The sequence below is a fragment of the Maylandia zebra genome, linkage group LG5 (genome assembly GCF_041146795.1).
Source record: "Maylandia zebra isolate NMK-2024a linkage group LG5, Mzebra_GT3a, whole genome shotgun sequence".
NCBI lineage: Eukaryota > Metazoa > Chordata > Actinopteri > Cichliformes > Cichlidae > Maylandia > Maylandia zebra.
This window is the reverse complement of record NC_135171.1, coordinates 38,162,099-38,188,070: the sequence shown is the minus strand read 5'-3', so window position 1 is coordinate 38,188,070 and position 25,972 is coordinate 38,162,099. Positions and strand designations below refer to the sequence as shown.

Here is a 25,972-nt window from a genome sequence, read left to right as displayed (position 1 = left end):
CTCCACAAACATAAACTGTATGGATCACAACACGGGTTGCACGCATTTTTATTTCTTTTATTTTCTTTGTGTTCACGTTTAGTGTTAAATGTGAGTCAAGGCCTTATCATGTTAAAGGAGTACTTGCCTGCCCACGTGTGGGGCATTTTGAGAATTACAACTGACCTCACCAAGTGGTGTCAAAGAATGTGCCCAATACATTTGAATAATTTAAACGTTAAATCAAATAAACACGTTACATTTATTACCTAGAATTGTCAGCATTTTTCCTAGGGAGGTTTGAAAAATAAGGTTAAAACCAGCGTATTTTTAACTACTGCCGTGAATACAAACAATAATATATATATATATATATATATATATATATATATATATATATATATATATATATATATATATATGTTTATTAGATAGACTAGATGTTATAGGCTATAAGAAGAAAAATATCATCTTAAGAAATGTGAAATCGTTACATTTTATAGTATTTAAACAACTTTGAATGACACATCTCCTACAGAAGTGGACAGCTGTCAAATTACATCCCAGTAATAGATTTTCAAACATCACTGAGATGTAACGAAACTGCATATTACATTTTAACGCTTGATGCACAAAACAAAGTTCTCATGCATCCTGTAGGCTACGTATCCGTACGACTAGGAGGTACGCCGCTGACGTCAACTGTCGGTGAGGGGAAAAAAGTGACGCTAACACACACAAGCCGGAGCCCTGACGGGGGAATAGCGTTTTGTTTCTTTTTTCTTTAGTTTTGTGTCATTTATTCTTTAGGGTTTTGTTGTTATTTAGCAGTATTCCTGCGTCGGACTCGACCGCCGTGTTCTTCAGCGCTTGCTATCTCGCATTAACGTCCATGCTGCTCTCCCCTCACGCGGCGCTATTTTGACAGTCGGGGTCGCGGTGAGCCAACTCAAGCTAGCAGCACCATTATATTAGCATCGGTAAGTCATTTGTAAAGCTTGCTAACCGTACTAGCTAGCACCTTCTATTTTGAGACCTGACAGTGCTTGTACATGTCCACAGCAAGTTTCGCCATTCTGTGATCCATGGCACACTCTTATTGGACAGCGAGTTGTAATATTAACGTTGTGTTTCATGGACGCTGAGTAGCTAGCGTCCACTAAAAAGAAAAGGCTAGCTAGCGGGCTAGTATTAGCTAGGTAGCTAATTATACACGCCGGACGAGGCAGGCTAATGCTGTGAACTAGCTATTGTTAGCATAGAGGCAAGCTAATATTTTCAGTCAGCTGCACAGCTACGACTCTGACCAAACTGCCATCTGTCTTCTACAGACCCAAGTTGAAGGATTCTCCACGCAACTCAAGACATACTGCCAACAACACGGTAAGCCGAACCCGCGAAGATGACTCAAGAGCCACTATCTTTAATATGTAACGCAACGTTAAGCACCATCTTTAAAGTCCGCCTTCTCTATGCCAGGCACGAGATGGCCATGTTAACATTTTATCCTTCCAATCGTGACCGAGAAGGTTCACTAAAACCCTGGGAATATTTGCTTTTTCCGAAGCGATTAACTATCTGGATGAATCAAAATTAAGTAATTGTTAATTGCGTATGGCTCTTCATTGAAGTCATACTCAAAACACACACTGGATACAACAAAGTTTTATTTATTGACGTGTGTGACTTTCATATAACAACTCAAGACTTGAAACGTCAGCTAACAAGGTTGAGATATTAATACAAACCAACGGAAAGTTACAGAGCTGTAGTGTTTTTATAGGACTGAGTGCCGGTGGGTTGCATGGCGGAATGCAGGTTGTACTACAGTACTAAGCCGTCTTCACTGCTCCAAGCAATTTAAGGTTGTATTGTGTTAAGTGTTTTCATTAGCTTGCTTTTTGACATTCAAGTAAATATCAGTGATTTTAAGCCTTGGCTCTTCCAGTCTTAATTCCTTAATAATTCATTATTAGTGACTCAGAGCTGGCTAGAGATTTGTGCCCCAGTAAATCGCACAATCGTAAGTGATCAAGAAAACAGTGGGGTTTTCTCAAGACATACTTCACACCTGGTCATCACTCTCGGAGTCTTGGCTTTAGCTTTACTTTTTTGAAACTCAATCCAAAAATAGGCAGCAACAGTGCTGTGAAAACAAGGTGGGATAACAGCATAGAATAAGTGGTTCAAACATCTGCTCTGGGAAAATGACATGTGTGCCTGGGAAAACAACAAAAAACTCCCCCCCCAACATATCAATTGGTGTTGGCCAGTCATGTGACAGTGAGAACTGATAAGTGGCAAGCAGGGACTTCCATTTTAGTTCCATTTGATGTTGAGATTGTCATAAAAATGCTTCCCAGTTAGATTAATAGTAGTCCAAGGTGATAACCCCGATAAAGCAATGTTAGTTTTTCTGGTTTAAAGCACTGTTACTACTTTATAATCAATTTTTTCCCTAATACAGCTTTATTCTCTTAAATATTTTGTAAGCAACACAGAGTATGATTGTTGGTGTCAGGGCAGTATCATTGAAAAGTATGGTCCATTGTAAGATCTGTAGGAGGTGAGTCATTGAATCAACAGTCTACTGTTGCTAAGGCCACCAATGAGAAAGATGGAGTAACCTGCCTCTCTGTCAACATATTTCCCTCCCTTATACCCTGCAGCCTGTGGATCTTTGTGCATATACATAAATTCATGTAACTGTGAAGTATTGATTGCTTATGGAGTTTTATGAAAATCAGGAAATTTGTTGATTACTATCTGTTAAGTATATGTAATTTCATGTTTGTGTTTATTGTGGTTTGCAGGGTGCTTTCGCCTATTCTAGTAAATCATGTGGTTTTTATGCTAACTTGCTCACTTTAATGTATTTGCTTCCTGCATTCATGTATTCATACAAGCCAATGTGGCCATTGTAAGCATATTTTAAACCTAGAGTAATTAAAAAAAGAAACTTATCCAATAAGATTATATCTGTGTATTTATCACTCAGATATCTGCTTTTGCCTCTGAATCTCTGTTTGCAGCAGCATAAGCAGAAGAGTGGCTTTTTCTAGAGAGATTTGAAGAGCTATTTATAGATCTCTGCCAAAGCACCAAGCGTGGTGCTGTTGCTGCTGCTCCTATCTGTCTCTGCTCTTAACCGCTCCTGCTTCTGTTTCTCTCTCTCCATCTTCATTTGTTCCCTCTTCACCTGTTCTTAGTTTTCTGAACTCATTTTCTCATGATGTCTTCTACTCTGTGTTTGTCAGTCTTCTTTTTCCTTTACTGTCCTCCATTGCTTGCTTTGATGTAAATTATCGATCAAAGCAGAAGGGAAGTGACATGGTTATAAGTCAGGCCTCAGATTGGTACATCAGCTTGACTAACTTTAGTATACTTTGTTGCAAAGCTGGATGTTTTTTGCATTTGTTAGTAGCCTTTATTTAGTAAAAGATATGTCTCACAGTCCTCAGACCATGCAGAATCACAGTAGATAAGGTGGGTTTGCCTAAATAAAGGTGTTTTTGTAAAAACCTGTTATGACTGCTTTGAATATTTGCAGTGTAAATAACAACAGCTTTCCAAGTGTTTCATAATAGCTTTAGCTTAGCTATGCTGCATGCAGAAATGGCAGCATCTTGTAAGGTGGTTGTGTTCCCACTCAGTCTATCTGTGGTATCTTTGGCTACTGATCCTCACTCAGCCCCTCCCCTTTCTTCCTTCTTTCTAAGCCCTTCTCTTACTGATCTGTGAAAGAAGCTACCTGGCTGAAGAAGTGACAGGACAGGTTATGAGGCATTAGTCCATGCAATGCATTTTATCCCAGTCATGTTGTTAGCCTGAGACTAACCTTTTTTCAAGGCCATGCTAGGATTGTAGAATCATTGGTTGGGTAAGTCTGGTGTCTTAAATTAAGCAATGCTAGAAAAGATGTTCGATGCTAAACAGCTGTTTATTAAATTTCTCTGGCTGCTTATGTTTTGCAGGGCCCTCTCAAATGTTAGGTGATGCTACTAACCACTGAGCCACAGTACTGATCTTCTGCTCAGTGTTTCGACTTTAAAGGGAAATTTATTGTACAGTTAAGTGCATAAGTGTATGGGCTATGGCACAATATTTGTAATTTTTCCTCTTTACACCACCACAGTGGATTTTAAATCAGATAGTCAAGATGTAAGTGAAGTGCAAACTTTTATTGTCACTACAAGGGGTTTAACAAACACATTGCATTAATTGTTTGGAATGTTTTGGCGTTTTGCATAATAACACAATTTCAAAGGCTCAAATGTGACTGGACTAACACAATTTGAAATATAAAAATGATCATTTTAAATACCTGGGCAAAGATGACGTGATTGTAGTGACTGCCTGAAGTCAAAAACCCCTGGACACCACTAAATCTCCCTTGAGATGCTCTGCCAGCCTGTTCTGCAGCCACCTTTAGTTGCTGCTTGTTTGTGGGTTTTTCTGCCTTCAGGTTTATCTTCAGTAGGTGAAAAGCATGCTTTGTTAAGTTGAGATCAGGTGGCTGGCTTGGCCACTGAAGAAACTCTTAGGTTGCATTTGTACTGTAGTCTGTTGTAATTCATTATCCATTCACTCCGTGGAGTGATGTTCAGTTTTGTAGGATTTGAATCTGAGCAGAGACTATAGCCTTGTACACTTAGTTCATCCTCCTACTACTACTTTTATCATCATCAATAAACACTAGTGGACCGGTTCCACTGGCAACCATACATGCTCATTACAAGATTTGACAGATAATATGGCATGCTAAGGTAGGGCTGTTCGATGTAACGATATATATCGGATGACGATATAAAAATGTCTATCGTTTCATTTTACGCTATCGTTTGTTTCATGGTGTCGCAAAATAAACTGTTTAGGCATTATTTTCTCATAGTTTTGATGGTCACTGTAGTGGCTATATTAATTTATTAAAGTTCTCTCTTTCTCTTATATTTAATATAACCACACAACAGACGGACAATCGCCTGTTTTTATGCGTTGTCGTTAGCAACAACGATGGTAAAACCATTGCATGTCCGCTTGTTTATTTTCCACATAAACCTTTCATAATAAAGCTCAAGATCCTGTTGAGACTTCTCAAAATAAACGGAATCATGTGAAAAAGTATGCAGAGTATTTACGGATGAGAAGCAAAAAGGAGCCGTCAGGTGCTAAAAAATAAACCTTAGACTCAAACGTTAGAACAGGCTTTCCCCCGCAGCACGCCGTGTAATAAATACAAATGTTGTATCGGCTGCTGTTTCCTATGTCTAAAAATGTGTAGTTTCATGCATCGGTTAAAACACTCGACTCCAGGTACACAACGCCCAGCTGGAAACACTTCAGCAACCCGAGATTCACAGAATTTACAGAAAATGTTAAATTTTTGTGATTTATATCGTTATCGGATGATAGATGTTTTATATCGGGATAAGAGATTTTAGTCATATTTCACAGCCCTACGCTAAGGATCATGAGTCATTCGTTACCTTTTCAGTTTGTCTTCCCTTCATTATAGTGCAAGCTGTGCTTGATTTAATTAATATATGTCCAAATATTTTTTCCCCCAGATCTGGGCAGGTTCTACGTTCAGGTTTTAGATGTTTTCTGGCAAACTGTATTCTAGCTTTCTTGTTGTTAAGTGTAATCCATGTATTGCACAACTGCTGTAAACCCTCTGTATTTAAATACCCTGTGCATCTCTTTTAAACTCTGACAGTGATACCTCTTTGAATATGCTTGAGTTAGGTAAATGTTGTGAAAGATATTTCTTAACCACGGAAATAATTCTGCGATTATTTACTTCAGTTGGTTTCCACCCTTTTAGGGCGTTTCTGGTGTTGCTGAGCTGGTCAGTGATTTCTGCTGATTTTGCCATTTCTCAGTTTTTCTGTCTCTCATGGACAGGTTTATTTATTTTTGTACCTTAATTGACAGTATGTGACCAAATACCTCTTATTAAGAGTGAACAGTGAATAGTTATTATATGCACTTGAAAATAATCTCAGATTTTTGATGTTGAATTTGTCATCGCAAAATGAGGAATGAGGAACAGACTTCACCTGGCCATGAATCTGCATGTCAGTCAGTTGTCTAATTACTTTTGTGTCTTTGCAGAGGTGGCACTATGTATATCGTCAGCCTTAAAGCTGAACTCTGCACTGAAATCACATTTTGATAGTTTGATTCAAATTATGAAATATAAATGAAATAAATATCGAGGATTGATGTGAGTCTAGATATATATTTGAACATAAACTGCCCTCTCCCAAAGCAGGAGAAAAGCATTACAGAATAACCTAATAATTACTACATGTACTATAAAAGTAACAAAGCTCAGAGTACCCAAGTTGCTGTTGGAGGGTTGTTTCTATGTTTCTGCGTGAACTTGTAGTACTGTAACTCTTTACCTGAAAGGCTACTAGAAGTAATCCTTGAAGCTATTTTCTGAACTGAGTGCTTTCTGTCATATTTCATGCCTGATCACAGAACAAAACAACTGGGTTTGTATCAGAAGTCAGTAAGGGTGGTCTCTGCCTACGCAGCTACGCCTGGAAAAAACATAGAAATTGTTCTAATGGTCATCAAACCACATCTTATGGATGTACGGTATATGCTGATGTGTCAGTGATATCAAGGGTCCAGAGGAGGTTGCATTTATAAGAGGAAAGGGTTAAAACAGTTTTGTTCTATTTGAATAAAGATTGGACACATAAAACAGTGTTTTGAGAAAACAAGATTTACTGAGACTTTTAGCTGACTAGAAATGTAACACTGATCTGTGAAACTGGTGAAAATGATATTCTGATATGCATTTAAACAGGCCTATATGTCAATTGCATGCAAGTATCCATGATGGACGGGGGTAGAACTCCCCACAAAACAATGTGCACCATTTTTCTTCTTCGACTTCTTCGTCTTCAACTTCTTGAAGTCCAATCCTATGGCGTGCATCTTTTAGTAAAGTCTGTTTTAAATAATCATTTTATTTGCCTTTATGAAATCTTCTCTTAATTGTAGACTTAATATTAATGATCGACTTATCCCCTGGATTGTGTTATAACTTGCATGAAGTGAAACTTGGTGAAGCTGTTGGTAGGTGAAATTGTGTGTGTACTTTGAGGCCTTTTTATGCTGCACTATGGTTTTTTTTTTGGTTTTTTTTTAAGCGGTACCAAAGTTTTGACCAGTGGTACATTAAATTTTTAATTTTTTAGCGAACTAAGGATGTGCAGTCTAACTTGCATCGCGAACTCCTTTGTCTGCAAGTTGTGAGTTGATATTCAAATGACTTTTGACTAATGATTGAACAATCAGTCTTTTTTTCACAGCTGCATGAATACAATTTCTAGAGGGACCACATTCTAACATTTTTCTTCAAATTTTGCTTTATAAAGCCTGGTCACATACTGTCAAGCCTGAAACCATCAGACAGATAATCCTCCTGATGTTTTCCTTGATGCTGAACTTTTGACTGCATAATTTCCCTCCACTGCATCTTTCAGCTGTCATTTGCAGTGGGGGCTACTGGGAAAACATGCAAATGTGTTGTCTTGTGGGATTAAGGCTTTTCCTTGCTAATGAGGTGGTTTCATTATTTCACTCCATCTTCCCTTCCTCCTCTTTATTTTTTTTTAAATTGTTTATATATTGGAGCAGTTGTCTGGTTCACCAGCATCTGTCAGTACTCATTTAGTTTGTCCAGACAAACGCCAAAGACAACGACTTCAGACTTTCCATATAATGAGTGATGAATGGGGACTGTGGCTTCTGCCTGTCTCCAGGTGTTTGATTATTGCAAAAAAAGTTCCAAACCTTAACCTGTACCTGTAAAAGAGTCTATTTATTTATTTATATTCATTCATTTACTATAAGCTTTCAGTGGTGCTACTGTTGTATCAAGTGACATTATAGCGGATCCAAGCAACTCTTTAAACAGCTTGGCTTCTTGCGCGCCATGGTTTGCCTGTCATTGCAATTATATTGTTTCACAAAGGCAGAGAGCAAACAAGACCTGTAAGAGAGAGAGAGAGAGAGAGACAGAATCCACACGAAAGGGAGGGTCGGAGGAGAAGGGAGGGGTGCATACTGTGCGCATGATGGCATAAGTGTGGTAGTGAGAGAGGGAGCCAGCTTACAAGCAAGATTTTCTTTCTCACTGCTGTGCTTGTGCTTCATTCAGAAAAAGAAAGGGGGCAGTCGAAATAGAGTTTTTTGACCGTTTTCATGAAAGCCATTAAGAAAACTGAGCTGGTAGTGTGTACAGACAAGAAGACAACACGGCTAGCTTGAAGACGACAAAAGTTGAATGAGCTGAAGAGACGGAAGAAAGACCTTAAACACCCTACAACTCCAGCAGGAAATGGGATACATTTATTTGTAGTAATAGGGGAGAGAAAACTAATGACAGCGTTGCCCAGATCTGCTTCTGCTGCTCATTCTCCTGCGATGATTTGGTTTTATCTGAGACACCTGATCTGATTTGGCTCGAGATCCATAGAGCTGAACTCTAAATACAGGAAGGATGTGCACTGTAAGTGAATGTGCTTGTGCGTCTTTGTCATTGGGTGTTAATAATTTGTAGGTGAGATGTAGCTTCTGTAGCTGTAGGTGTGATTTTTAGCATGAAGCCATTGCTGCTGCTATAATTAACTCTTGTTATGACACATTGCATTATCACTTTTGTGAAGTTCCTAAAGCATTTTTAAGCAATGTCTCATCAACAGTGCAAATATGATGTATTAAGGTTGACTGAAAGGTAGTTTCCTATAGTGTGTATACAGTTTATTTTATCACATGTGATTGCATTTGCACAGAAAAAATGTATACATGAAAGCATCTAAGATACTATAATGTGTGGCGTATTTACCAGTGTCATGTGTACAGGGTCATGAAACATGTTTGAGGCAAATGCTGAGGTAATAAGGAATTCCCTTCCACTGTCCCTGTGTGGGAGGAGGGACAGAGGAGGGTGGAGGTGGGCTGGTGGTGTGGAGAGTCACTGAAGTAGGCGTTGCTCTGCAACACTGTCATACCGATTGTGAGGGAGGGAGGTGTGCAGAGGAAAAGGACAACGTATGGGCTTACATAAGGCATGTGGATTGCACTGTATTTTAAGCAATAGTGGTTGTGACTGTTTGTGAATGCACCTGGAATTTAAGACTTCTCCTCCTTTATTTGTGGAACACAGTGTACGGGAATGAACAGACTAGAGAGGAGGTGCGAGAGAGGCAGCACAGCCGTGAGAGATGCACAACAGCAGAACCCTCTTGAATAAAAAATCTGTCACTATAAATAGCAAGCCATCCTCATGGCTTGAGCACTGCTTCAGGTTTAGAAGACCTGGCTTTCCCTCTATCACTGTTCTGGTGGTTATAACCCTGAAAAATCAACCCACAATCCTCATCATTTCCTGCTTTTATTCTATTTTGTTGATTGCTTGCCCTAGATCTCCCTTGTTCTGAACATGGCCTGTTTATATAATTCATTTTTTATGTACACGCATCCATCTCTTTTAGTCTCCTAAGTAATGCATCTTATTGAATTAGCTTGATGTACATAATATGGCAACGAGCCCATCATTGTACCCTGTTCTCAGTTAGAAATTGAAAAGACAGACAACTGCCACAGCTCCAGATTAAATATAAAATGCTCCTTTGGTGTTATGTTGCTAGAGCTATTGCTGTTTTTCTTTTGCTGTTTATTAACATGTGAGTCTCTTCTCTTGTAACACAACACAGATAGCTGAAGTCAGGTGATTAGCGTTGACTGAGCTAATAAAGTCCATCCCCTCACTTGATAAAAATATGTGTGCATCCTTGCATGACCAGTACTTTTGCTGTTTGTTTGTGATATTGGAGTTCTTCTCCTTACGTAGTTGGTGCACCTATAGCCTCACTGCTGCATACTAATTGTTAATGCGTGGGAAAAAGCCTGTGTATCAAACAGAGGAAGCACGAGAGGGCGAGAAAGAGAGGGGAAAAAAAATCAATAGCAAACCCCTGAGAAACTGCTGCTGTAATTGCTTTATACGTCAGAAGGTTCACACCTACTCCTTTGAGACTTTAAGAAAAATCTAACTCCAAAACTTTTATTTTGAATTTTGTTACATGAAAAAAGAAAACCAAATCATCAAAAACAAACTATAAGGAAGCACTGATTGAATTCTATTTATCTGATTTCACACTTTCCCTACTCATCTGAACTTTTACAGCGGTTTTTTATTTTTATTTTTGATGTGTCCTCATTTGAGCTAATTATAGTATTAATACATGCTAATTTATGTGTGACCTTTTATAAATACATCAGTTCTTTTCTGATGAATTGACATCTGCATTACAAATGAATGTACCTGACACAAAGCATAACTTTAATGAAGGTAGATGGCTAACAGGAGCTAAAAGGAAGAAGGGCCAGTAAAATCCAACTGCAATTATTTGAGCTGTAAACTATAGAGACAACTTGTGCTTTACTGTGGGGCTTATATGTTCAAGTAAAATGACTATGTGGCTCAAGGTAGGTCAGCTCAACCTTGTATCTACTTTATCCTCAGATGAGACTGGGACAGACGTGTGCCCACTTGGTGAATTTTAATGAAGAGACAACTAAAAGAAAGCGAAATATAACAGCAGGAGTCCTCTAAAGACGAGAGGTGTTGGTGTAAACAAGACAAGTTCAGGAGTGCTTCTAAACTTGGTGTATTAAATAGCCTCAAAAATAACTTGCATAATTAGGCGATGATGAACACAGGAGCAGAGAGGCAAGCAAGCAAAACTGTAAGAAGAAGGGAACAGAAATTGGTATCCTTATGCTGGCAGACCTATTGGGAGCAGTTGGCTTTTACAGGTAAACAGATGGCATGGCACAGCACAGCACACTGATGACCTGCCACCGCTGTCAGGTCAGCTACGTGATCTAGTGAGCCGCTGCAGTGTGCGGTTTCTCTAATTAACTGTACTTTCTGATCTGTGCTGGGGCTGGTGCGTTGCCAGTGTCATGCTAACATTCTCACAGCTGAGGAGAAATTGTCTTTAGAATTCACCACATCAACACATTTCATATCATGAAATGTCCAGAATTTATCAACTGGAATTTGGTGACTAATTGGTATCAGTGATTAACTTATGGCTTGTTAAATATTGAGGGACATTAAAAAAACAATCAAACAAAAAAACAACATTCAGATGTGCTGCGTTCCCTCCTTAAAGCACAGTGTCATTTGAGACACTTAATTTATCAGTACTAAGAGAACTAATATTATATTTCCTTTTGTAAATAGGTTTATATTTTGTCCTTGTTAGCATGGTTGTGAAGTCGTTGTTTTTACCATGGTGGCTTTAGACAAGTCTGTTGACTAGTCAGATTCTGTGTTACTGACTTCTGACCATTAGAAGCTGCTTTAGCATGCAGTAATGGGTGTGTTTGCTGATTGCCCCTTGGTATTGCTTAAATTGTATTACATCAGATCCTCTTTTCCATCTAAGACATAGGTCATCAGTTAACTCGTACGTTGTCTCATAAAATGTTACCTGGTTAATACCGAACTCAGATTTTCAAACACTAACAGAGTCTGGGAGCTGAGCGTCAGACAGCAGAGAGCAGCTGTAGCTTTTAAAACCCCAAACGTTCAGGAGCAGCAGGACTCTTATTACACATGCTTTCAAAAACATTAAAAATAAAGTGATGAAGTGTATCGTGGCGCTCTCTGCTCGGTGTATAAATATGCTCGTGGTTAGTAAGCACTGACAGACAATGCTTTTGGACATCTATTCCACCTGACCAGCTGTTTCCAGTAGCAGCTGGACCAACTACAGTCAGAAAGTACATCTTTTACATAGATAGGTATTACCAATATATCAGTGCTGAACTGTTGTCCCTTCTAAAGATAATAGTAAATTAATGTGAAACACTGTAGCTTGTTTGCTCTGTTAAGTATTTTGGGTTTTGTTGGCGCAATCATAGAATAGCAGTTTTTAATGAAGTTTTTGGCTATTTGAGTTAAAGTAAACACGGCAGTGTTGAATTATATCTGAATGTCAGATTCTTAATGTACCCCGCTCTGAATTTTGCTGTAAATATCGCAGTAAACCTGTGGAAAAGTCGTCTGTTTGTCAATTTATTGATTTAATAATTACCATGTCTAATTGAGAAAATGGTGTAAATTAGCATCCTTAGGATACATTACTAAACTAAATTCACTGTAGTCTATACAATTTGTTTCATTTTGCATCTACAGCTCAAGTAGCCAACAGCAGGCCTGTCTTCCTCCCCTTATTTTTCTATTTTAACACAGTGTCGTCATTGTTGAGACATTGCAGTTGTAATGTTAGCTCATAATGGACAGAGGCCGTGACATTTGTGCTTTTAGTGAATTGTGTGATGATGGGTACTCGTCTAGAGGTGAGTGATTTGGCCAGTGGATAAGATGATTTGGGGAACAATTGACATTCAGAATAGAGCAGGGCGATATGGCCAAAAATATTTATCACGATATATATTTGAAAATTTGCGATAACGATATAACCGACGATATAATTGATGCCAGACAAAATACAACTCCACAACATTACTAGCGCAAAAAGACAACCTTCCTTTTATTTTCACTTAAACAAGAAGCTGGTTTTTATGTACATTAAAGCTTTATAAAAATGTAACAGTGCAAATGCAAATTCCTTGCTGAAAGTTTAACCAAAAGGCATTTCCAGTAGAAATGGGCTGACATATCCTGAGCATAACCATGTTTAATATCCACTGAAGTTAAAAAGAGGTGCTTTGCAACATTAAACTGCAGTGTGCAGTACGCATTTTTCGGACCATAAGGTGCACGGGATTATAAAACACATTAAGCGAAACAAAGCAGTCAGATAAATCAAACTTTATTAAACTCGTTCTTCTTGCTTCCTCCACTTCTGTACCATTGATTCATTAATGTTGAATTCTCTGGCAGCTGCTCTATTCCCATGTTGTTGCAGTATATTAATGACTAACCTTCTATTGTGGATGGATTATCTCAGTTGTTCTCCTGACTGAAGTTTGGTCCGTTTACAGCATCCTGCCATGCGATTGCATTTGTCTCTAACTATCAGGCACGTTAACTTTTATAAGTGGAAAAGTGTTAGTGTTCGTCCTCCAGCTTCACTGTTTATGTTATGCTAACATAGCTGTGTCGCTAGCGATCACGTAGCACATCATTATATACCAGCTAGCCCAACTTCAGTAACCCTACAAACGTCACTGCTGTTTAGTTTCCTGTCTTCATTTATGTTGGAAGTGATAGCAGAGCTGTACGTTTGAATTTTTCAGAAATCTCTCAGTCAGAACATGCTATATCATGCTTGGGTAACTAGCGAAACTAGCGAGCTAACTTCCGCTAGCTTCCTGCTAACTTCTAACTCCGTTAAATGTAATAAATTTTGTTTTCATGGATGCCTGGAAGTTAAACTTCATAGTTACACCTGGTAAAGCAGCAATGCTGATCGTTTTATTAAAGATGAAAGAATTTAGACAGTTTTTAACTCTCAGTGATGCTGCAGTGTTCGTTTGACCTGAAGTATACGGAGTTTAGGACCCAGATTACTCCCAGATTTAAGAGCATCTTAGTCCGACAAATACGACAATAACGACGGCCGCTTGCATGTTCTGCAAAAAAATGTGCTTTGTCGTGTATCTGACGGACAAACACCAAACCAGTTCCACATCACTGAAGTTGCACCATTTTTACAAACCAATTCTGGTTCATTTGTTTCACTCAACAATCGGCCATGTGCGTATGAACACAAAGGCACTGCGCATGCGCGTTTTACTCATATTCTATCGCGATATTTCATTTTCCTATCGTTGCCTAACATTATACCGGTATTACCGTGAACGGTATAATATGGCCCAGCCCTAATTCAGAATCTGAATTACAATTCTCCTCACAGACTTAGTTGAACTCATGATCACATAATTGTAATGTGATCATGTTGTCTTCATATATATCTATGTAAACTTTATGCCCTGATTTTGTTCTAAAAGTTTTGGAAGTTACTGTAATTTTGTTTTTCATGCATGGACATGGGTTATTGTTCTTTGGAAGTATTTTCTGTAAGGAAAGTTCTGTAGGCATGAATGTACCCCTGCACCATGTTGACAGGAAGGTCATGCTGTGGGCAGGAGCAAAAATTATAGCCACCTAAAAGACATCACTATCGGTTTGCATGTATGATGTATTAAGAAGCTTTTATCCTCTTAACCTGCTGGTTGATGGTTAAGTCAAAGCTGGTACATTTCAGAAGTTTGCGACTATAATATTTCAAATAGGCTACTTCAGACCTGAACTAAGTTGCCATCCAAACTAAATAAAATAAAAAAATCAAAGAAAACAGGGCAGCATTAGGGCAGGGCAATATGGCCAAAAATATTTATCACGATATATATTTGAAAATTTGCGATAACGATATAATTGACGCGTGACAAAATACTTTACAACTCCACAACTTTATTAGTGCAACCCCCCCCCCCCCCCCCCCCCAATCAATGTATTTTCACTTAAACAAGCAGCTGTTTTTAATGTGCATTAAAGTTATATAAAATTTTAACAGTGCAAATGCAAATTCCTTGCTGACAATTTAACCAAAAGGCATTTCTAGTGGAAATTGGCCGACATATCCTGAGCATAACCATGTTTAATATCCACGAAACTTAAAAAGAGGTTATACACACACAATGCGGTAATATTATGTTGAAGCACAGTACGTATCACTCCGCGAGGCTCCTGACTATGGTAGCCGCAGTGCTCCGACAATCCATCAAGCGGTGCGGCTTCGTAGCTTAGCAAAGTCGTACTAAAATATTTTTGACAGATTTTTGAGCGCCGTGTACTACATAAAATCAGTTTGGTAATAACGATGGCCCGCTTGCATGCTCTGCCAAAAAAAATGTGCTTCGGTGTGTATCTGACGGACGAAAGCCAAACCTGTTCCGCACCACTGAAGCATGGTGTCATTTTTGTGCCTCTATTCTAATGAAAACATTAGAGCATTTATGCAAATATGTGATGTCTTGATAAATCTAGCAATTATTTGAAGTTTACATAGCACCATTCTCGCATGAAAATATCTTAAAAGTTTATTTTGTGACCCAGAAAGAGTAATATTTCAAACTCCGCCACTCTGTGTTGCTCCGCCACTGCCTCCTTTGAGTTTTGGACGAAATGGATTCTGGGATATTGCATTTCGTCATTTCGAGCTGATTGGAGACCAAAACAGCCAATCAGATTTTTTTTGCATCCATATCTGTGATTGGCTGGTTTTGTGGCACAAATATAATGGTGCACAGAAAAAGTTGAACGTGCACGGGCAGTAATGTTGAGAGCGCAAGCAACACATTGCGAGCATTGAATTTTGTTCACTCAAATTTAGCTTTTCTTCGCTCAAAATAAATTTCTCCTCAAAATACAACACTTGCACCTGCAATTTTTTTTTTTTTTACGTGCGCTCAGAATAGTGGCACAAAAATATCACCATACTGAAGTTGCACCATTTTTATAAACCAATTCTGGTTCATCTGTTTCATTCAATGATCTGCTTTCGCCCTTTGCATTCTCTGTCGCCGCCATACTTTTTTCTGCCATGTGTGTATGAAAACAACGGCACTGCGCATGCGCGTTTTTACCCAAATTCTATCGCGATATTTCATTTTCTTATCATTGCCTAACATTATACTGGTATTACTGTGAATGGTATGATATGGCCCAGCTCTAGGCAGCATGTCCTTTTTTTTTTTTTTTTTTTTGTCAAGAGACTAGAATATGTTTAAAAGGGTTCCTTCTTTCACTGTTGCCACACATACAGTTTATCATCAACTTAACCATCACTTTATTTATTATTGATCCAGTTCTGTGTCCTTTCTTGAAGCAGGAAAGCAATGAGAGTGAGGGGGCTGTTTGAATCAGAGGGTTAAGAAATCTTTTATGTAATGCAATATCAGACAGTAGATCAGTATGAAAAACACTCTCAATCTTAATTTGACTAAAAAATCAATATATTTTTAAGGAACGCATATATTGCCATCCCTAGTTTTAGCATCATTACAGGTTTAACAATGCTTACTCGATATATCTGTATTAGAGTATAATTAGTGATGTTGTTGAATTATTCCAGTAAATATTAGAAACTAAATAATAAATATATTTGCTACACACTACTCTTCATCTTGCAGTGAATGACTTCACTCACTCTGCAAGCTACAATCAGCCTGATGTAATTTATTTCACGACAGATTCTATATGGCTCCTCTGACAAGCAGGTCATATGCCAAATTAAGATCATCGTATCACCAACCACTAACCTCATCTGGTATGCGTACAGAGATCTTGTTTGGGGTGTGTCTGTCTTGTTTTCAGGCCATGGACTGTGGTATATGGTATTTGATATTTATTTGGCAAAACTAGCCCTTGGGACTAAAGAAGGGATTAGAAACACTGCAGAGGATGATGTCTGGTGATCTAGGGAAATGAGTATTCACTAGCTGGATGGCTGAATGAATGGCAGTGTTTCCTTCCTGCTGGTTATTCTTGAGTGCACAAGCCACATTGTAAGAGACCACCACTTTGCACTGGCCTAAGATAGACAGCCTGGCAAGTTGACTGGCTGGATGCCTGACTTCTGGGTTTGGCTGGCTGGCAGTACTCAAGAAGCCAACAGTGTTGTGGTGTTGGCAGCCCAGAAATACAGCTGTTATTAAGTCTGGCTCAGGCAAATAGAGCCATTTGTGTAGATCACAGAGGACATCGGTCACCATCTGGACACATCCAGTAGTTGGTTAGCAGTAGTCAGACTTTATAATATATACTAGACCATTATGTTCTAATATCCCAAAGTAGCACTGTAAAATCTAATAGCGTGTGCAAGCAAACCCTTACTTATAACCAGCCCAGTTCTCGAAAGCTGTTTCTAATGTTGCTCATCAGTTGTCATGTAATTTTCTTTTTGTTTTTAGTTTCCCCTCTTGGCCCATCTATCACAATTAGCTATTCCACAGCCTGTGCCTCAGTCATGGGAACTGCTTAAGCCTGTACTGGTCTACAGTCTACACTTTTGAAGAGTGGGCAGTTTATGTCCTAGGTGGCTAATCATTTCGTCAACAAAGCTTTGAATTGTACATTTCTAATACAACAAAATGCTTATGGGTTTTAACTTCACAGTTTTGAGTAGTGCTCTGTTTTGATCAAAGCAGTAATTAGTGGGATTGTTGCAACAATCCCAGTACATGCTATTATTAAAAGATGCAGTGTTTCTAATCCCTCCTTTAGTTTGACTTCATTCTTTTGTTTTTTGGATGTCAGTGTAATTAACATTAAATGAATATAACTGATTAAGTGGTGTGTGTGTGCTTCTAAAAGACAAGTTATAAAGAACACACTTAAGTAAATGTCATAACACAAGACACTAACTTTGGAGCACAGTGCAAGCACATTGGGGGACAAATGTGTTTGTAATACTGCTCAATTTACCAAAGAATCTGTGTTTAGATATTTTTTTTAATTGGAAATGTATCTGTTTTGCTGTCAAATAGAAGCACACTCTGACAAAGGATTCCTTGAATAACTTGCGACAGTCACATACTCATTCATGAGTCCTCTATAAGCTTTTTAAAGACTAGACACTGCATTTTAAATGATGTGTAATTATGTGGTTTTTCACTTGGTGTGAAAATAAGCAGCCAGAAAAAGATTTGGTTTTGTCCACACAACATCCTGATATTAAGTAGTACTGCAAATCCACTCCCACTACACCATTCCATCCATACAGTTTATTTCCCTGAATGTTGACAAGATTACATAAGAACTGGCAAAGTGAAACTGAAGAAACATCATGCAGAGGTGGAGCATGGGCAAAGGAAGAACCCATGACATTTTCTTGATGATCTGGATCTCTTTCTTTAATGTTGTGAGACAGAACATTATCAGAGTGCACGCTCTTCAAGTGACCCCGTAGTGTGTGTGTTTTTTTTTGTGTCCCTCAGTTGTTTGCGGCACATGTACACAACCCAGTGCAGCACTGTCAATATCACCCTGGGGAGATTGCATTAAATATTACATCTCCTCTTCCTCCACCTGTCTATAATTGTCAGCTTGTCACTTCCACTTAGACTGTGGCAAATTTGAATTTCATCCCATGATCACACAGAAAGTCTTAAGAATAACTTCTGAGGAAGCATAACTCAGTTTTTAGACTGAAGTGATTATGAAGTGGTTTAAGGGGCAATAGAAATTGTTGCTGCTCCACTCTGCTCTCATATTGTACAGAACAGAAAATAATAGATAGTGGGCAAAAGCAAACAGGTTTTTATAGCATTTCTAAAATGCTAAACTGTGAAAACTAGCTGGATAAAACTTTTTGCAAATGTCTTAATTTTTTCAGTTGCTATCTCTGTGGAAAGGTGAAGATGCAAGGAGCTGAGGTAGTGAAAGTGGATGAGTTTAAATACCTGGGGTCAACCAGCCAAAGCAAAGGACAGTGCAGTGTAAGGAGGGCACGAAGGGAGTGCAGGCAGGGTGGAGCGGGTGGAGACAAGTGGCATAAGTACTTTGTTACTAAAGGATGGCAGCAAGCGTGAAAGGAAGGATTTAGAAGGTGGTAGCGAAACCCGCTCTGATATATTGTTTGAAAATGGTGGCACTCACAAAAGGCAGGAGGTGGAGCTGTAGGTGGCACAGTTGAAGATGCTAAGATTGGGACTGCCCAGGAGAGACGGGATTAGAAATGAGTACATCCGAGGGACAGCTGAGGTTGAGCGGTTTGGAAACAAATGTAGAGGCGAGGCTGAGATGTTTTGGACATATGCAGAGGGGGGATAGCGGATATATTGAAAGCATGTTGAAGATGGAGCTTTTGGGCAGGAGGAAAAGAGGAAGACCACAGAGAAGATTCATGGATTGGTGTGACAGAAGATGATGTCAGGGATAGGGTGAGATGTTGGCAGATGATCCAGTGTCACGACCCCCAAAGGGAGAAGCCGAAAGACGGAGCCATTTCCTTTTATCACACTCAACTGTGACTTGCTGTGGGGAACAAAATATAATTGGAGCGTACCTGAAGATGATCTAATGTCTCTGGAAGGCTTCAGTGTGAGCTATAGCATTTTGAATGGATTCACTTGAGAGACCTATGTCCTGTAAATTTACTGTGAGCTAGTTTGAGCAATGTCAGCAATATTTAAAATAACATTGATGCACAAAGCTTTGAGTGTTTAATTTCTTTTTGGCTGATGGGTGTACAATGACCTTTTACTGTGCATAATGTGCATCTGACAGAAAAGGGCAGTTACTATCTGCTGGGGCCTACTTACTTATTCTGGAAATCTGTTCTTGTGTCTGTGAGCTCAGTCTGTTTAGGTCAAGGTTCAGCTCCAACAGACCTAGTAGTTAGTCACTGCTTTCATGTGAATGGAGACAGTCAAGGACGTCATGCCCAAAGTGCACATTTAAACAAACTGTGAATGAATCACATTCTAATAATTTTGTGTTAAGCTGGTGTCCCCCTGTGTGTTTGCTGTGTCTGCAATTGAGCTGTGTTGTTTAGGCTATATGTAACCCACGATGCTGCTCTTTGTATGTCTGTGTGTGTCGTTTTTGTCTTTACAAGAATACCCAATGATAAATACATTGAGCTTTGTAATTGGGGATAGACGAGGGTCGTGAGAGAGAAAAGAAGCGGAAAAAAAAATATGGGGGTGTTGAGGGATATGGCTGCTTTTCTCTTGGTGACAGAGCTTGTTGCCATGGAGCTGGTCCTCCCATTGGTGGAAGTCTGGTCCAATCACTTAACAGTGCAGATTGTTTCATCATTGAGAAGTTTTTCCTCTCTTCCTGTCTCGGTAGCCACCCCTTGCTCCTCCATCCTTCATTCTTTTCCCCCCCCTCTCCCATCTCTTACATCCTCTTGCACTGCTTCTCACACTAAAAGAAGCTGATATGTTACATAAGGTTTATAATGAGTGCAGTAGCTGCCACCCAGTTTCATTTTGACACAGTTATTCATTTAACATCAGCGGCTCAAGTGTGGGAGGCAGAATCTTTCATAAATCTCTTCACGGTGCTTGAGGAGACAAGATAACTCTAAAATCCAATATACATCTTCTTGAGGGCAGCTAAGAAATGTGATTATTTCAAATCACGTTTCTGATTGCCCAGAAGGGTTAAACACCGTGAAGTGCCTAGCCGTTGGACAGATTTTTTTTCCTTATTTTTTTTTTATTAGTTGCTAATGCTTCAGTAATGCTGTGTCTAAAATATTAGATTTAGCAGAATTTGAGTTTGTTCCCATTTTGCACAAAGTTTCAGGAATATTTCAGTTGTAAAACATGATGAATGCTCATGACATTTTCTCATTTTAGTAGTGTTGTCTTCGGCAGATAGACAAATAGATATTTGTCTGTTATACATTGCAAAACAAAAGAATGCCCCATTTTCTTATTGGAAACAGAGGTGGGTCATCTGTGTGTTTGCTTCCTCACATATTTGTAACTGAAAAGTAGCTTTTGGGCCTGCAATGTGTAAACACTAGTGGTGCAACGGATCGGATCACGGTTTTAAGTCACGGATCGGATCAATTTTCGGATCAGCAAAAAACGAAAAAAGACAAAAATTTAACATTTACTTATTCAGTTATTGAAGTATTTTTTGCCTGTTAAAAACATTCAACTCAAGACTCATTCCACGCAATTATTAAAAAAAAATTATGGTTCAATATAGGGCAGTATAGGGCTTTGTATCTACCACTCAATTCAATTTTATTTTATTTATAAAGCGCCAAATCACAAAAACAGTCGCCTCAAGGCGCTTTATATTGTAAGGTAGACCCTACAATAATACATACCGAGGATTATATCGCACTCCACTGTGATATAATGAAGTGTCACGGTCCCGTAGCTTTCCATTGCCCTGGAGCTCCACCCATTTGTAGTAGTTAGGGCAACAGAAGATGCCTGGGACAGTTCAGCCATAACTTTAAACTTTTCCTGCTCATACATGCTTCGGGAGTTCGGCCTCCCGTCTGCAGCTAAACACGACACAAACACGGACTGGGCAGCAAAGGGCTGCTTAAATACCGAAAACTCCTCTGCTCCTCCACTTCGACCGCTAGCGCTGGCCATAACGATCGCTTGACAGACCCACCATGCGCACCATACACATACTTTTTTCTTCTTTTTCGAATCTTTGGATCACGTGCGTGCCGAACCGTGGAGTGGGATCGGTTCGGATTACGGATCAACCGTGATCCATTGCACCTCTAGTAAACCCTGTTCAACACTGGTGTTGATACACCTTTTGATTGATATTTAAATATGCATATCAGGTGTACAAGGTCTCTGTTTTTCTGCTTCATCGCTAACATAGACCCCAAGCAGTTATCCCTTTTGCCACAAAATAAAGAAATAAAATGCATTATTTTGAATGAGACAGCATGGTTACGATTATTTTGGTCATTGTTGTAATTTCATATATTTTACATGATTATTTAAGTTAACAAACATCATGCAGTCCTTGAAACATGCCTCTTTATACATTTGATCTTTATACATAAATCAAATGAAAACAAGTCTTGAAGTGTATATGGTGGGGCAAACAGGGTTTTTCTACTAGGGAGTTGGCCCATAGAAGATGATGATTATGAATTCAACCCCAGCTCATTGCTGGTTCCTGCCAGCATGCAACTTTAACTATGGGAAATTTCAAGATACAGACAGGGGCAAATAGGGGCTTAGGCAGCAGCGGACTTGTGTACCTTGGTAGACTTGCATGGCAGCCTCGGGGGTAGTGATGGAGGCCTAATCTGACAGTTAGTTGGCACCACCAGTATAGGGGCTCAAGAGTTGGCTGGTCGCCTTGTAATCGGAAGGTTGCCGGTTCGAGCCCCGGTCGTTGTGTCCTTGGGCAAGAAAAATACTAAATTACTACCACACACCTTGACAGTGACCTCAAAAAGCCTTTTACTAATATCTTGTGATAAGGATAGCAGAACTGTTATTTTTAAATGGATATTTTAAATTTCATTTTTTTCTTATATTGATAATTTTTTAAATAAAAGTGGTTATTTCACAACTCTTATTTACTTGTTTAGTTTTGGCCCACATGGAATTCAATATTTTTCTTCATCACCCACATTCCTGCACTCTTGCCTTCATCAATAATGCATCCAGGATCAAGTTGCCCCCTCTCTCTCCGCTGGCGTTTGTTCATTATGCAGAAAAGATAGTCGTTTATGTAGCTAACACATCTTTTATGCCATCACCCACTTTGTCCTTGTGTGTTTTATTTTGTTAAGTTTTTTTCTCTTTATATACGTTCTTTATGTTTTTCCACATGCAACAGTGGAAAAACGACTTATACATAGGGTATAAGTAGTGAGCCACAGAGAGATGGTTACGGAAAGGTATGTAGGTAGGTAGGTAACTAGGGAGGAAGAAGAGGGAAGGAGGGAGAGAATGAGTCATAGCTCGTCCCACAGGACTGAGTGGGCTGGCTGAGTGGAGGAGGATGGCGTCAGCACCAGGCTTGACAATTTAAGAAGACACATTAAAAGAGGAAGAAAAAGAGAGGCAGAGAGAACTAACATTTATTAGTGGGTGGAAGGAGAGAGAGGTATTGATAGGAGGGGTTGATGTGGAGGGGGTGGAAGGCAGGAAGGGGTATCCTCATAACACAGAGAGAAACGAGGGGGGGTGGCAAGGAGAAGAACGGAGAGAAACATAAATGGAAGAAGAGAAATCCTTTCTTCCGCTACATTCGACCATTTATGTTCCCCTCATTTGTGTTTGAGTGCTGACAGAATGCTTTTTTCCCCCTCTCTGTGTCCTTATCTCTAACCCATATAATGTTCTTAATCCCTTTCACGGAGCTTGTGGCTGAAAACTATATAGACAAATGACTTATCTACAGATATTTAAGTGAAGCAAATGTGCATGGACCGCTATTCTACAGTCCCGAGTGCTCTGCCAGCGCCCTCGTCCCCTCCCTATGTGAAATTGTGCAACCAACGCAAAGGGGAATCCTCTCTGACACAGACAAGCACTGCTACGCACACACTGCGAGGGCTGCTGATATATGATATGTGCAGGCACTGAGCTTGCACAAACTCTGCTTTTACTACACACACATCAGCCTCCACTCTGCGAAGACATAACCTTGCTGCCTTTTGTGAAATGGGTTCTCTCTGACGTCAAATGGGCGAGGCGTGCAGCTGAATACAGAGGAGATGAACTGGGTCGAAGCTGCCTGTGTACGTCTCCCACTGCTCTCTGTGGGTTTGTGTGTGCATGCTCACTCCTGTTTGCAGCGATCTGCGATTTCATTCACCTTCATCTTTCATTCAGCCTCTGCAGAGAAAATGGAGAGGCATTCTTGCTACGCATGCTTTCCCATTATGAAATTTGAAATGATGCAGTGAATGAACTAAAAACTAGTCCTAGGTAGCAGCTATTAAGTTACCCTGAGAAAATTATAGGAATATACTGTGATTGTTCTGTTTATTTACCCTCTGAAGATTCCAGTGTATTTCTTACTGTTCTTATTGTTATGGTTTTTTCCTGAGGTGTTTCATGTTTTTAACAGTTTACAAACCCCCTCCCCTAATATTATCATACTCGGCTGGAAATGTCCACACTGGACTGTTAGTACTCTACGTAATAGTTAGATATATTAGAAATGTATGTCTATTATTAACTACCATTCCACTTGTAAAACTGTGTTTTTCGTTGGGTTGACTGATTTATTTTTGTTGAGGACAAAGAATTTTAAACTGGCCCCAAGTCTCATTCTGTTAGGCATTTGTTGTGTCAGCCAGTCCGTAGCATTTGATATCAATAATCTTACTGCATTTATAACCGCCATGCAATTCCTTTCATTTCTCTGGCTTACCGGACTGCTAACTATTGCAGAGACCCTGACCCAGCCTGACCAGATGGAAGCTAAATTTGACAGTGAGCTCATACCTGCAGACAATATTTAGTCTGGCTAGCTTACTGTCTGCAGTGGTTATATGCATACTGTGTGTTTGTAATGGTGTGTGTTAGTTTTAAGGCAGTGTTTACCAGCCTTACTGCCTTTCTCTCTCACACACACATAAATGCGCACACCCGCCCCTCATTTCTGATTCAGGGATCCTTTCCAGTCTCAGCTTTTGATGTGGTAACCTAAACCAGTGGGCTGGGTAGCTTATCAGAATCAGAATACTTTATTGATCCCTGGGGGAAATTATTTTTTGTTACAGTGCTCCATTTTAAACCAACATTAAGACAAGACAGACAATACACTAACTAAGAATAGTACAATATATACATATATATACATACATACATACATAAGTCACTCATAAATAAATAGTTGGAAAAGAAACATGTGTAGTTGTAGCAGCAAACAGTGTGTTAAGTGGATGCGTTGTACAGGGAGATGGCCACAGGCAGGAATGATTTCCTGTGTCGTTCAGTGGTGCTTTTCGGTAATCTCAGTCTCTCACTGAACGTGCTCCTGTGACTGACCAGCATGTCATGGAGTGGGTGGGAGGTGTTATCCAACATTGTCTTTATCTTGGACAGCATCCGCCTCTCCGACACCACCTTGAGGGAGTCCAGCTCCATCCCCACAACATTGCTGGCCTTACGGATTAGTTTATTAAGTCTGTTGGCATCTGCGACCCTCAGCTGAGACACATATGACCTATGTGTCTCAGCATGGACCCTGTCATCAGGGTCCGTGCTACTCTGCAAGACCAGTAATGTGCATGATGTGGGTCAAAGTGTCCTGCACTGCATCATGACAGCTGATGAGGATTGACTATATTTGTTATGTTGTCAGTGGGTGGGATTTGTGGACCTCGGGTAATGTCAGACATACACAAAATCTTACCTCTGCAATCAAACACAAGTAGTATGTGAGAGTGAATTGTGCAAAAGCAAAAAAGCTTGACAATAGCAAAAAAAGTGGCATAGGTTAGTAATGACCCCACTGTTAGCTTTCGGTAAAAATAAATAATCTGCTGCATTGCCCGTGTTTTTTGTTGTAAGGTATGGCATAGAAGCTGGCATCTGGGACTGTAAAGTCTAGCATTGCATTGTGCAGTGAACTTTACAATATGACACAGATGGTAAAAACAATTTGTGGTTGTACCTGGCTTTGTGGAAACATGCTTTCGACATAATTTGCAGTGTATGCTTTTCTAACCACATTATTAGTTTGCACAGTGTTATTCTCATGGCTTTTCATGTTGCCTGTCAAAACATTGATGGACTGAGTTCTCTTGCCTTTATATTGACCATGTCTCATATTTATATTGAAGAAAAGTTATTTTGTGATTATTATCAGTTTTATTGGCTGCCCTAGCAGATAGCCAAAGTGAGATGTCAGCATCAGGCCCTCCACCACATTGACTGAACTGGGGCACAGGAAGGAAAGAGCAGTGCTGCTGCTGATAATGTAGTTGTTCAGTCTACAGTGTCCAACCCTTAATATATCATAATGTAATCGTGGTGTATACATTTTTGATAAAATGGTCAAAAACAACTAAGGCTCAATCTTTACAAAACCTGTTGTTGCCCTGTTGCTCATAGGAAGTTTATTTGATTGTTAGGGCTTTTTCCAGAATACTATAGGGCAGGGGTGTCCACCTCCAGGCCTCAAGGGCCGGTGTCCTGCAGGTTTTAGATGTGTCCTTGATCCAACACAGCTGATTTAAATGGCTAAATCACCTCCTCAACATGTCTTGAAGTTCTCCAGAGGCCTGGTAATGAACTAATCATGTGATTCAGGTGTGTTCACCCAGGGTGATATCTAAAACTTGCAGGACACCGGCCCTTGAGACCTTGCAGTATAAAGTGGCTTGAGGTGTCTGTTGTGATTTGGCAATATATAAGTAAACCTGAATTTATGTGAATTTAATATAGACCCACACACTATATAGTGATATTGCCCATTGTTTAGAGATGCCCCATTTAAAAAGCCAGGGGTTAATTGTTT

At 39.5% G+C, this 25,972-nt stretch overlaps 1 protein-coding gene across 17 annotated transcripts in view; it reads left to right on the top strand.

Annotated features, from left to right (window-relative positions):
• The first annotated feature begins 652 nt into the window (after nucleotides 1-652).
• The window catches only part of r3hdm2 (R3H domain containing 2), a 56,086-nt gene continuing 30,766 nt past the window's right edge, over nucleotides 653-25,972 (top strand). For 7 of the 17 annotated variants that reach the window (XM_012918165.3, XM_012918163.3, XM_012918166.3 and 4 more), the window contains exons 1-2: nucleotides 653-959; nucleotides 1,311-1,362. The gene's annotated coding sequence lies outside the window, so the exon portion shown is untranslated. Of the gene's footprint in view, nucleotides 960-1,310; nucleotides 1,363-3,801; nucleotides 3,860-8,178; nucleotides 8,510-25,972 lie in introns of those variants that run through there. The other 10 variants (XM_023155055.2, XM_012918167.3, XM_023155056.2 and 7 more) reach the window with 4 other exon arrangements.